Source organism: Cyprinus carpio, chromosome A15 (assembly GCF_018340385.1).
Source record: "Cyprinus carpio isolate SPL01 chromosome A15, ASM1834038v1, whole genome shotgun sequence".
Classification (NCBI taxonomy): Eukaryota; Metazoa; Chordata; class Actinopteri; order Cypriniformes; family Cyprinidae; genus Cyprinus; species Cyprinus carpio.
Genome location: NC_056586.1, coordinates 1,430,158 through 1,441,131, shown reverse-complemented (window position 1 = coordinate 1,441,131; position 10,974 = coordinate 1,430,158). Strand labels below are relative to the sequence as shown.

General features: G+C 36.3%; 1 pseudogene; it reads left to right on the top strand.

Moving 5' to 3' along the window:
- Positions 1 to 424: 424 nt before the first annotated feature.
- Positions 425 to 7,092, top strand: LOC109083148 (annotated as a pseudogene).
- The last annotated feature ends 3,882 nt before the right edge of the window (positions 7,093 to 10,974 follow it).

Sequence of the window (10,974 nt, the reverse complement as noted above, 5' to 3'; positions counted from 1 at the left end):
CATTGCATTTACACAAATAACTATTTCTGAGGGCCAATCTCTGAAAATAAATAACTAAATACAAACTTTAAATACTGACAGCTGTTTGGGGATTTGGGGATATATTACGTTACAAATGTTCCATTTTTATTTTTATTTTTTTTATTTTTTTTGGACCAGTTTTAAAATTTTATTACATTTTTGTTCCTGAAATCCACACTTATGCTGGGGTCAGAATCATCCAGTTTTTTTTTTTTAAGTATACCAATCTTACAAAAACGTTTTGAACAACACAAACTGAGGATTTAATGAAAATAAATATCTTAAAGACTTGACAACTTTTTATAGTGAGTTGCATAAAAAATAAAAATAAAAAACCTTTGATTGGTTTAATTTGCTCTGTGCAACTTCTTCACCCTAAAGTTTACTGGAACTCATCTTGCTCGTGCTTCGGTACAGCGGGTGGCGCTCTCCATGTATTTAGTTGGTTCGCAGCCCGATAATAAAACTCATAGAAGAAGAAGAAAATGAAAACGAAGAGCAACAAGAGCAACGAAATGTTTGAGGAAATAGTGTCGTTGTTTGCGTGTTTACATCTAAAACCAATTGCTGCATCTTTTCATACGTAAAGCGTGCAACGTTAACTTTTGAGAGAATGAGCACACTTTGAGCAAGCATCCGCATTCTTTTCAAGTCAGTCCAAAGTTGGATGCATGTTTGTGATTAGAGAGTTTGTAGATAATAGAAGAGATAGTCATGGCGATAGCGCACGCCCGCCACAGAGTATGTGTTCACGGACTTCGTGCTCAAGGACCCCCGCGTCAGAGAACAGGTACAAAGGCATCCGGCTGGAGCTGGCCTGGATAAGATGGTCACCTGTGTCGCGGTGGGTCTGCCTCTGCTGCTTATCTCTCTGGCCTTCGCGCAGGAAGTGTCTGTCGGTATGACATTTTCTCACGATCATCATGAGATATTATGCATAAAAATCATGTGCTGCTTGTCTGTTCAGTTTCTCAGAGTTTCACTTCACACAAGAACTCATATCTAACCGATGACGCGGATTTATTCATTGTTGAGAGCAGTCAAGGCATGCATGGCCCGAATTGCATTTCTTACGTGCTATATTTTCTTTTGGTGTTTTACACACCTGGGAGATTCCAGAAAGCATGTGAGTTTGCGAAGAGTAAAATTTCATTTCCAAAAAAAAAAAAAAAAAAACATAAGTTACTTTCAGGGTAAGTAGCTATAGCAGTTTATTCTCTGAACATAACCTGGTCTCTAGTCTGTAGGACAGGTATGTTCATGTTGCTGCAGGTAAATGTATATCTCATCTTCAGAGGTATTTGGCACATACATACTCTTTTGATGAGGCTTCAGTAAGTGTGACAGCAGATTATGCTGTACGTTATTACGTGAAGTGCATTACATTAGGTCGTATATAATTTTGTAGCATTATAAGTAAAGTTTATTGTATTTTATCTCACAAAACATTAAGTTCTGCATTCAAAGGTTCCTTTTTTTCCCCTAGGGAAGTATACCTATGTAGCACTTACACAGATGTGGGAACAAAATAGCTAAACATAAAAACTAAATTTATACAGCTGTATTGTATTGATTTTGATTTAGCATCGAACAAACAATATAATTCTTGTTGACAATCTTGATAATAGTTCTGCAGGTATGGTATGAAGATTAAAGATGAAAAAAAAGATTACGCAACAGCTCATATGTGGTGATATAAGAATGTAAATTGAAAAAGAGATACCATTTGCACTTTGTTAAAAGCGGTAGGCATAATTTGCATTATTACAATTATTTGCACTTATACAATTTGAAAGTTGAGATTTTTACTTATCAAAAGTAACAAAGCTCATTGTGATTATTGGATGAGAGACATGGCACATATAATGTTTAGTGAAGCTTTATTTACAGTGTAAATTATAATGTTAATTGTACAATGTAATATCATAAGAGCCAAAATATTTTTTCATCCGTGTTTTAATTTGTACAGAATGCAAGGTTTGTTGCACAGTACCTTAAGACAAAAAATAAAAATGCAATGTGAACTGTTCATATAAATGTTCATAGGGAGGCGACAGACTCTAAAAACACCAAGAGCACAAATGCTTGAGTTTGTGTTGAGACGAAACTGCACTGCACTGCTCTTTCACACAGACACACCTGTTGGGGCTGGAATGACACATCAACAATGACGTTATGTAAACTGGTCGATTTGCATGGAGTCGACCGGAGGGATAACTCACCCAAAAATGAAAATTCTCTCATCATTAACTTGCTCTCATGTGTTGTTCCAAACATGTAAGACTTCAGTTCATCCTCAGAACGCAAATTAAGATATTTTTAATGAAATCTGAGAGATTTCTGTCCCTCCTTTGACAGTCTGTGTAACTACCAGTTTGACGCTTCATAAAGTTCATGAAGTGATCGTAATCCATATGAATTGAGCCATTTAGTCCAAATTTTCTGAAGAGACTTGATTGCTTTATATGATGTACAGATTTAATTTAGCAGTCCCTCCAGGATTTTGCGATTCTGTGATCGCTGAATTTATTGCAAAATCAAGCAAACTCTGCAATTTTCGCAAAAGCTCACAAATTTTCGTAATTGCTGCAGATTTTCCACAGATTTTGGGCTTAGACGCGTCCTGTGACATCATCGCAATGTGCCTTCAGTCAAAGAAAGCTTGTTTCTCAGTTCCAAAATGGAATGTACAGCCTTGCGTTCTCATCATGACCGATTTACAAGAACTACATTGGATAAACAAACTGAAAGCGGAAAGAATTCGCACTACTCGTTAGGGCTACACAGCACAAACCGTTTATTTGCTTGAGCCGGAGCCGCGGGCTGATCTTGATCACGCAACACCGATATTCACAGTGCTGGGAGATACAGTGAAGAAAGCAGTCGAATTCACCACAGAATCAATAACATCTGTGTGAAATCTTGTGAGAAGCATTCAAATTCGGCGTAGAATTCTGTAGTAGCTACAGATATCAGAACAAACGCCACTGATGTGGAAACCAGGAAAAACATTGTTCAATAAACACAAATCACCACCACCACCATTCAGCATGGATTTAACATAGCAGAACTACAGGAACAACAGAAATGGTCTAATGTTTTCGAGTTATTTAAAATGCTTCACACAACTTTTCCCAGCACTTCAAAGCTTTAAGTATTACCGAATTTGAAAGTTATTTTAATGTGGCGATGTTTGTTCATCCTTCATAGGTTGCCCCATGTATAAAACAAAAAATTCATAATTTTACAAAAATACATCTTGCATATGTAAATGCAGACATCAAAGATGTACAGTGTGATTAGGATGATTGCTTTACTGTCAGGTGCTGGTGCCACCTTCTGTAGAACTTAATGGCACTGTTGCTGGTGTCCTCAAATGTTAGTCTGGAGCCCTACAATGTTTGTCTAAGTCAGAAAAGTCATTAAAGTGTTAGAAGAATGTTTTCTGTGGTATATTTTCACTGCAAAACAATAAGAAAATTTTGAGAAAAACCTCAGTAAAATCAGTCATTTTAGGCCACAAAAATCAGAAAAAAGTTCCACGAAATAATGGAGGGACTGATTTAGGGTCTGTGAAATTAGTTTTACAGCTTATAAAGGGGTGGTTCACATAAAAATACACCCCGTGTTGTTCTATTGCTGTATCACCTTTCTTTTCCAGACCACAAAAGAGGAAATTTGAAATAATAGCTTGCTTGTGCTAATCCATATGATGACAGTGAATAGCGACCAACTTCAAGCTTTAAAGAAAAAGATGCAAAAGACTTCACTGATTTATTTTCTATCTAAAAAATCTGATTTTCTTTTTCTCTAGGTACACAGATTAGTTGTTTCTCCCCCACAAAGTTCTCATGGCGTCAGGCTGCTTATGTGGATTCGTACTGCTGGGCTGCAGTGCAAACACAGGACACAGGAGGCCTGCCACTATGGCTGCACAAGGTAAACCCATAAAACATGTTCACACTTTTTACTTGGTTCTTCTAAGTATTGTAGTCTAGAGCTTACTTAAAATTGACTACTTAAATTAATTTGAGTACTCTATTTAAAAAAAAAAAAATGGTCATACTTTATGAATGGGTCATTTGCTCAACTGATTCATTCAAAACACAGATTGATTCAGGGATGAAACACTGCTGTTTGTTGTCCAGAGACACACAATAGGGGATTTAAATTGGAGAATTAAGGGAGTGCGTTATATAGTATAGATTATAACTAGTCTTGAGGTCATTAAACGTGGCTTAACTTTTCAGGATTTTACATTGAGGGCATATGCTGGAAATGTGACTTTAAAATGACAGGTTGCTATTAAACAGTATACTTAGATTCTTTACAGTGATAATTCATCTACAGATTGTATTTAGGTCATTACATTTGGAGGTTTTTAGTTTAGTTAGTAAGGCCTTTTTTTTTTTTTTTTTTGAGTTAAGCAGTACAAAATTATTAATAATCCAGGTTTTAATATCATGTATGCAGTTCATTAATTTAGAGAAATGGAAGGTTTTATGAGGCCTTGAGAAAATATAAAGGATTGTCAATATAACAGTCAAAAACTAACTTTGTTTCGTGATAATGTCAAAGGAAGCATATAGTGGGTAAAAAAGCAAAGGTCTAATATTGAGCCTTGCAGTACTCCATATTGAACATGTGATCGATATAACTCTTCTGCATTTTCCAAAACAAAGTGATAACATATCAGGTTACATCTCTAAAGTTTGTTTGTGGGTATGCAAAAGCTGAAACAATAACAAATAATTTTCACAATCACTTTGGTGCTACTAGAGAAATCACACAATTCACCTTCACTTCAAGATTAACAATAAGATAATCAAGAAAATCACCTCAAATAGTATTAAAGAATGTTTTATTCCAAAATAAATAAATAAATAAAAGGGAAGAAAATCATGAATATGTTGTAGGACACATGATCGCCTAAAATGAACTCCTCTCTCCTCTCTCTGCAGTTTTTCCCTTATATCCTTTTGCTGGTGGCAGTATCAGTTTACATGCCAGCGTTGTTTTGGCGGTTCACAGGAGCTCCTGTGCTTTCTTCTGATCTGACCTTTATAATGGAAGAACTGGACCATACCTATAACAGAGCCATCAAACTGTCTAAATCCCTTTACGCGGCAGGTAAACGGGAAACAGAGTCAGCCCACATGGGCTCACACAGGTAAACTGGACACGCACAAAGAGCAGAGAAAATGTCTGAAAGTTCTTCTTGACACCTGAAGAGTGACTGGGTTTACAAAGCACACAGATCTGTCACATGGTTTCACTCTGTGGGAGTTATTGAAATACATACACATTCAAGCTAACCTCACATCTGTATGTTTCTAAAAAATTGCCATTTTCACAAACTATATTTTCTTTCCACCATCAATCTCTCACCAATCATACCATTTCCTATTACATACCTATAACATTTAAATCCTGTTATTCTTGCATGTTTTTTCTTTAGCTCTGTGAGAGATCTTACCGAGAGCTACTTTAAATATCCTCTGGTGGAGCAGTACCTGAGAAGCAAACGTTTTTCTCGAGGATTACTGATCCGATACCTCCTCTGCCGCACCATCACTTTCTTGGCCCTCATGTTGGCCTGCATCTACCTTTGCTATTACATCCGTCTCTCCTTCACAGATGAGTTTCAGTGTGACATCCGGACTGGAGCGGTTATCAACGACTCCTCAGTACCTCCGGCCATGCAGTGCAAGTTAGTTGCTGTGGGCATCTTTCAGCTGCTGAGCTACATCAATCTTTGTGTGTATTTGCTGCTGTTGCCATTGTGCATGTACGCCATGTTTGGGTTCCATTCAGAAGGAACATGGGCTTCTTGAAACCTTATGAGATGTTACCCACTATAGGGGTAATGCAGTTTTGGGCAGGTGACCTGGGATGATCAAGCACTCTATCTGCTGTTTCTGGAGGAGAACCTCAGTGAGCTGAAGAGTTATAAGTGCCTAAAGGTGTGTTGATCCGGTTTTTCTGTCTTTGTTGTTTGCATAGATTCTGGGAAAGAACTCTCTAGACATTACCTGCTTACTGTATGATACCTATAAATTCTGTGTTTCAGTTTTGTCATGTCATTTTGATCACTGTGCATTTGAAATGGAAAATGTTTATTTAAACTGCCTTTTAATTGGCAGATTTGATTCAGCAGCATACATTAAAAGCTGCTGATAGGTGCAGTTCTTTATTGAATGTAGCTTTTATCTTACAATCTTCTTGTAATTTTAAATACCTACATCCAATTACTTTTAGAGAGCATCACTCCTTCCTTTACAGATGAATTATACTAAATTTGTGTTCTTGAATTTGTAAGAAATTTTCATGTGATGTGAACATAGTTAAGATACTTAAAGCATTAATGAATTGTATTAATGCATTTGTCTACATTCATATTGATGATAATGTTCTGAGAAATTGATATTTTAAAGGCTTAAAAAATCTATTGTGAGATATTTTTTTTTGTTTTGTTTTGTAATATTTGTGCTTCATGTATGCAGGTGTTGGAGTTGTTAAAAGAGGAGGGAGACGATTCTTTCGACACCATAATGCTGTTGCAGACACTTGGACAAGTTAAAACAGATGTGTGGATGGCAGATGCCAGGAAAAGGACCGGAAAATCTCCAGCACCAACAATGGTGACACTGAAATGAAAGGTGTGTTTTTTTTTTTTTTTTTTTTTAATTTGCTGATCTTTGATTTACATATAAATTCACAGATTAAAGACTAGCATTTTCTCTGAAGAAGGGCAGCACATGCTAGTGACCTTTTTTTTTTTTACTAAGATGTTGATATGTAAAATAAGGAAGTGTGTTACATTGACACACAAATAAGATTTCCATTTATCTCTGACCCTCTTTAATTAATCAAATATAAATTTGTGTTTCCCTAGAGATTTCTCCACTGCTGCAGGATGGACGATTGAAAAATCATGAAGATGAGAAGGTTGTGCACCAGAGGGTGATCTGAACTCTCATTGCAGTATATGGTGACTGCCTGCATCAACATTTGTAACAGACAGAGGAATACATTTTGGGGGGAATGTAGGACAACAGTGGAAGTCTCATCCTTTCCTAAATGCACAACTAAAATCACTAAGAATGCAGTGAATTCTGTTTTAGTGCTTCTTTTAGTGGGGTTGGGGTTATTAACTGTTTTATAATACTTTAGTATTTCACATTTAGTTTAATAGAACCATTCATAGTACATTTTAAAATTAACTGCAGAAAAATGTGTCTGGCTTGAAAAGTTATACTGTTGTTATCACTAATGTGACAACCAGTACCTATTACTTGACTGAGAAAACTGACATTTAGTTGCATGCTTGTCACCCCACCACAGACAAAAGCTGCCTGTGAGCATATGCTGATCTCTAAGTCTGAAATAATGGGAAAATTGTGAATAAACAAAAAATTTTAAACTATGGAGCTTCTTTTTGAAATATGAATTGTGGGAAGAGATGAAAGAAATGGCACCATGGATCATCTACTGTTTCTGCCAGGATTGATACTGTCAGTTTGTTTTACCTTTCTGCATCCATGTTTATATATATATTATATATACTTGTGTGAATTTGTTTTGTGTCTGTGTCGTTCCTCTGGAAATAAAGATTGATATTTTGCACTAGTTGTGAAATTCTTACCTGTACAGTTGCGGTCATTAGTTTACCTTACAGAAGATGCAAAATGTGAATAATTGAACAAAATAAATAAGAGGGATCATAAAAATTGCTGCTTGATTTTAGTACTGCCTTGAATAACCCTATTCATATAAAAACTGATTGTTTTACATCTAGGCCACAACAGAAAGAAAAGCTTAATTTATGAAAATTGAACTTGTTCAAAAGTTTGCATATGCTTTATTCGTAATGTTGTGTGTTGTTACCTAGATACACATTCAATCATTTTCCTAGCATCTTCTGCATATTGGAACCCTTTCCAAACCCACTGCGTACCTTTCTGTAAAAATAGTTTTGTACCCATACATATTGGCTACTGTAGGTATTTTTGTATCTATGTGGTACTTATTCTATTAATACAGGATACATAATGAGATTAACAAACTGGAATTATGGGGAAGTTATGTAACGCTGTGATTTTCATCCAGAAATTGTCATTGTACTTACCTGAAGAAATTTTTTTTTGTTTGTTTCATCTGCAGTTGTAATTTAAAGTGGTGTTTACTTGTTCCCATGTAGTTCATGGTTTGTGCAATAAATGTACATACAGAAACCCTTAGTTTAAAAGCAACTTTCATCAAAAATAATTTTGCTACCCCATAATAGCCAAAAAAATAACTATTTGAATGGGGACTATCAAAATATATGGGCCGTCGTTTCTGTTAGATGTGATTGCAGAATCAAATTTGAGCATTCATCATAACTACATTATATACAGGTCAAACCTGGTCTGACTGCATTCAGTGTAGATGATTAAGCCAGCAGTTTCAACCCCTTTTTTTTTTTTCTCAATAAAATGGCCACAGTGTTGCCAAATGTAGTCATAAAAATCATGGTCAAAAAGGGGTCTTTTGGAGATTCACGATGATTCACCTCCTTTGGAGTAGAAAACTTAACCAGTGAAATTGTTGCTATCCTGATACCAGGCCACTCAAAAAAGTCTGCATGGCACTTTATGGGGCTGCCAGCACAGGGGCCCCTGAGAATTTGACTCATTGGCAAAATGTTGGCCACTTAGCATGGCCATGGCACGGGCAGCCCTCACTTACAGGAAGCTCTACCACTCTGTTTTAGTCTATTGCCCCAGTTGCTTTCATCTAAAGCTGTGACTGAAGTCAGTTGTAGTTCTTATTTCTCTTTCATTCCGTGTTTTTGGACAAGAGAAAGATCTCTTAATGTAGTTTTGTGGGTCACCATGGTGCTGGAGACAAAGTAGGGCCTGTGCTTCAGTCAATGATTTAACCATAAGCACTGATCTTTTGCGGCTTTATTTAAAGACAGTAAATGTGGAAGTAGATGCAGTGATGATCTTTTTGTTAAGTATTACAACACAATACATGTGGGCTATTAGATGATGATCAAACTGCAGCGATTTGAGTTATAAGTCATGTTTTTAGTTACTTTATTAATACACGTAAAGTGTTTGCAGTGTTGATATAGTAGAATATTCCTTCTCAGTGGGTTCAAAATAAAACAAGTTAAACCAAATGTTTACACACTATCACAGCAGCAGTAAAAATTCTCAATTGTAGTCAAAATTGAGTGAATCATTTCACAAGAAATGTTGATTATGTGTATTTTTCTGTAAATATGTATTTATGCATTAATCAGCGTCGGCAGCCCACTTACGCCGCACCGCAGCAGCACAGGCCGCCATGCTGGACCCCAGTGTTTCACAAACTAAGGGCTGAACGTTAAGTTGCACAGTGATAGCGGTAAAAAAAAACAGTTTGTTGTATGTTAGTAGTGTATAAACGCTAATTATTGACGTAACAGTTACCGATTTTTTTTATTTTGATAAATTTACAGGCTACTGAGAACAAAATTGCCAGTAAGTTACTGTAAATTTTTACAGGATTTTTTTACAGTAGTTATTGCAGTAATGTATAGTATTTTCTGATGTGTCACAAAAAGTGATTGAAAAGAATGTGGGCTCCTCAATTAACTCCAACGGCTTTACACTTTGGGCAGGGAAGGTGAATTGGGCAGGAATCTAAACTTTCAAACTTCTACTTAGTGTGCATGTTTATTTTTGCTCAGGGTAGAGTACAAACCGGAGCCTGACACGATATTTGTATAAGGCCTGATAATTCATAAAAGGTGGTACACAGATTTGATCTTAGAGATTTCATTTGCATATACTAAAAATCCACACCAATGTTCATATTCATAAAAACATTTTTTGATGTGGAAAAGTGCATAGCGCCACATCAGGTTCAAAGCAGACTTTACACTATTGAAGTACTGCAGGTATTTTGAAGTCCAAGTAATTATTTCTACTCGCAGTTCTCATGTAAAAGATGGAAGTGTTGACTTGTGCTCTATAACATGTTAAAGAGGTGTGGTGGGGAAGGCCATTACCTTCCCTAATAATCATATGTGGGTCATAAGCCAATTGGCTGTCATTATGGGGATATAAAGGGTGGTAGACCTTTGCTTGAGGTCAACGTCACTAACGCGTCGCCGAACGCTGTACTGTGGCTGCTTCCGGCATCAGGTGTGGACACTGGAGAGAGTAAGCTCCGATTGCTTGATTGCCATTCCCTCTCGTATGGTCGGATCAGCAGTTCTGTTTCTCGTGCGGGTCTCGCGCTGCTGCTGTGGCTGCCGTTGTTGTGTGTGTGTGACTATGCACACATCATATTCGTCATCAGTATGTTTAATAGGCGTTTGCTAAGTTTGGGTGAGGGGTTAACATATAATAGTAGTATTAAATGGTAACATTCTGTTTTTATTTTAGGTGCTCTCCCTGAAACATTGGGAGTGTTGACTGTTAGCGCGTTTCACGTCCTGCCCACGGATAGCATTGCTGCTTTGTTTTGTGTTGATTTTGCTTTATATTTTTTTTTTTGTTTTTTTTTTGTTTTGTTTAAGTTATCTTTATTTACATTTGGCTAGAAGTGATGCTCTCTGCTCTTCTTTGCCTTTGTATCTTCTAATAGTTTTTTTGTATTTTATTTTGTTGATTTCTATTTTGCAAAGAACCCTTCAATTTGTCTTTGGGGGGTTTTTTTTGTGCAGTTCATTATTTATTTTGTGTGGCTTGTTTGATTTCTTTGTTACTTCCTATTAAGAGTGGTAACACTGTTTTGTTGTTTCGCACAATCCTTGTTTGTATGTTTTTGTTGCCGTTTGATTATCTTATATTTGGTATTTGCAACTCTTTTCTTTGCTTTTCTAGTTTGTATTTTGTTTTCATGCTTAGTTTATTTTGCAACTGTTGTTTCTTTTGTGCATTTTCTAACTCTTTGCGATTATTCTTTCATTTGAAT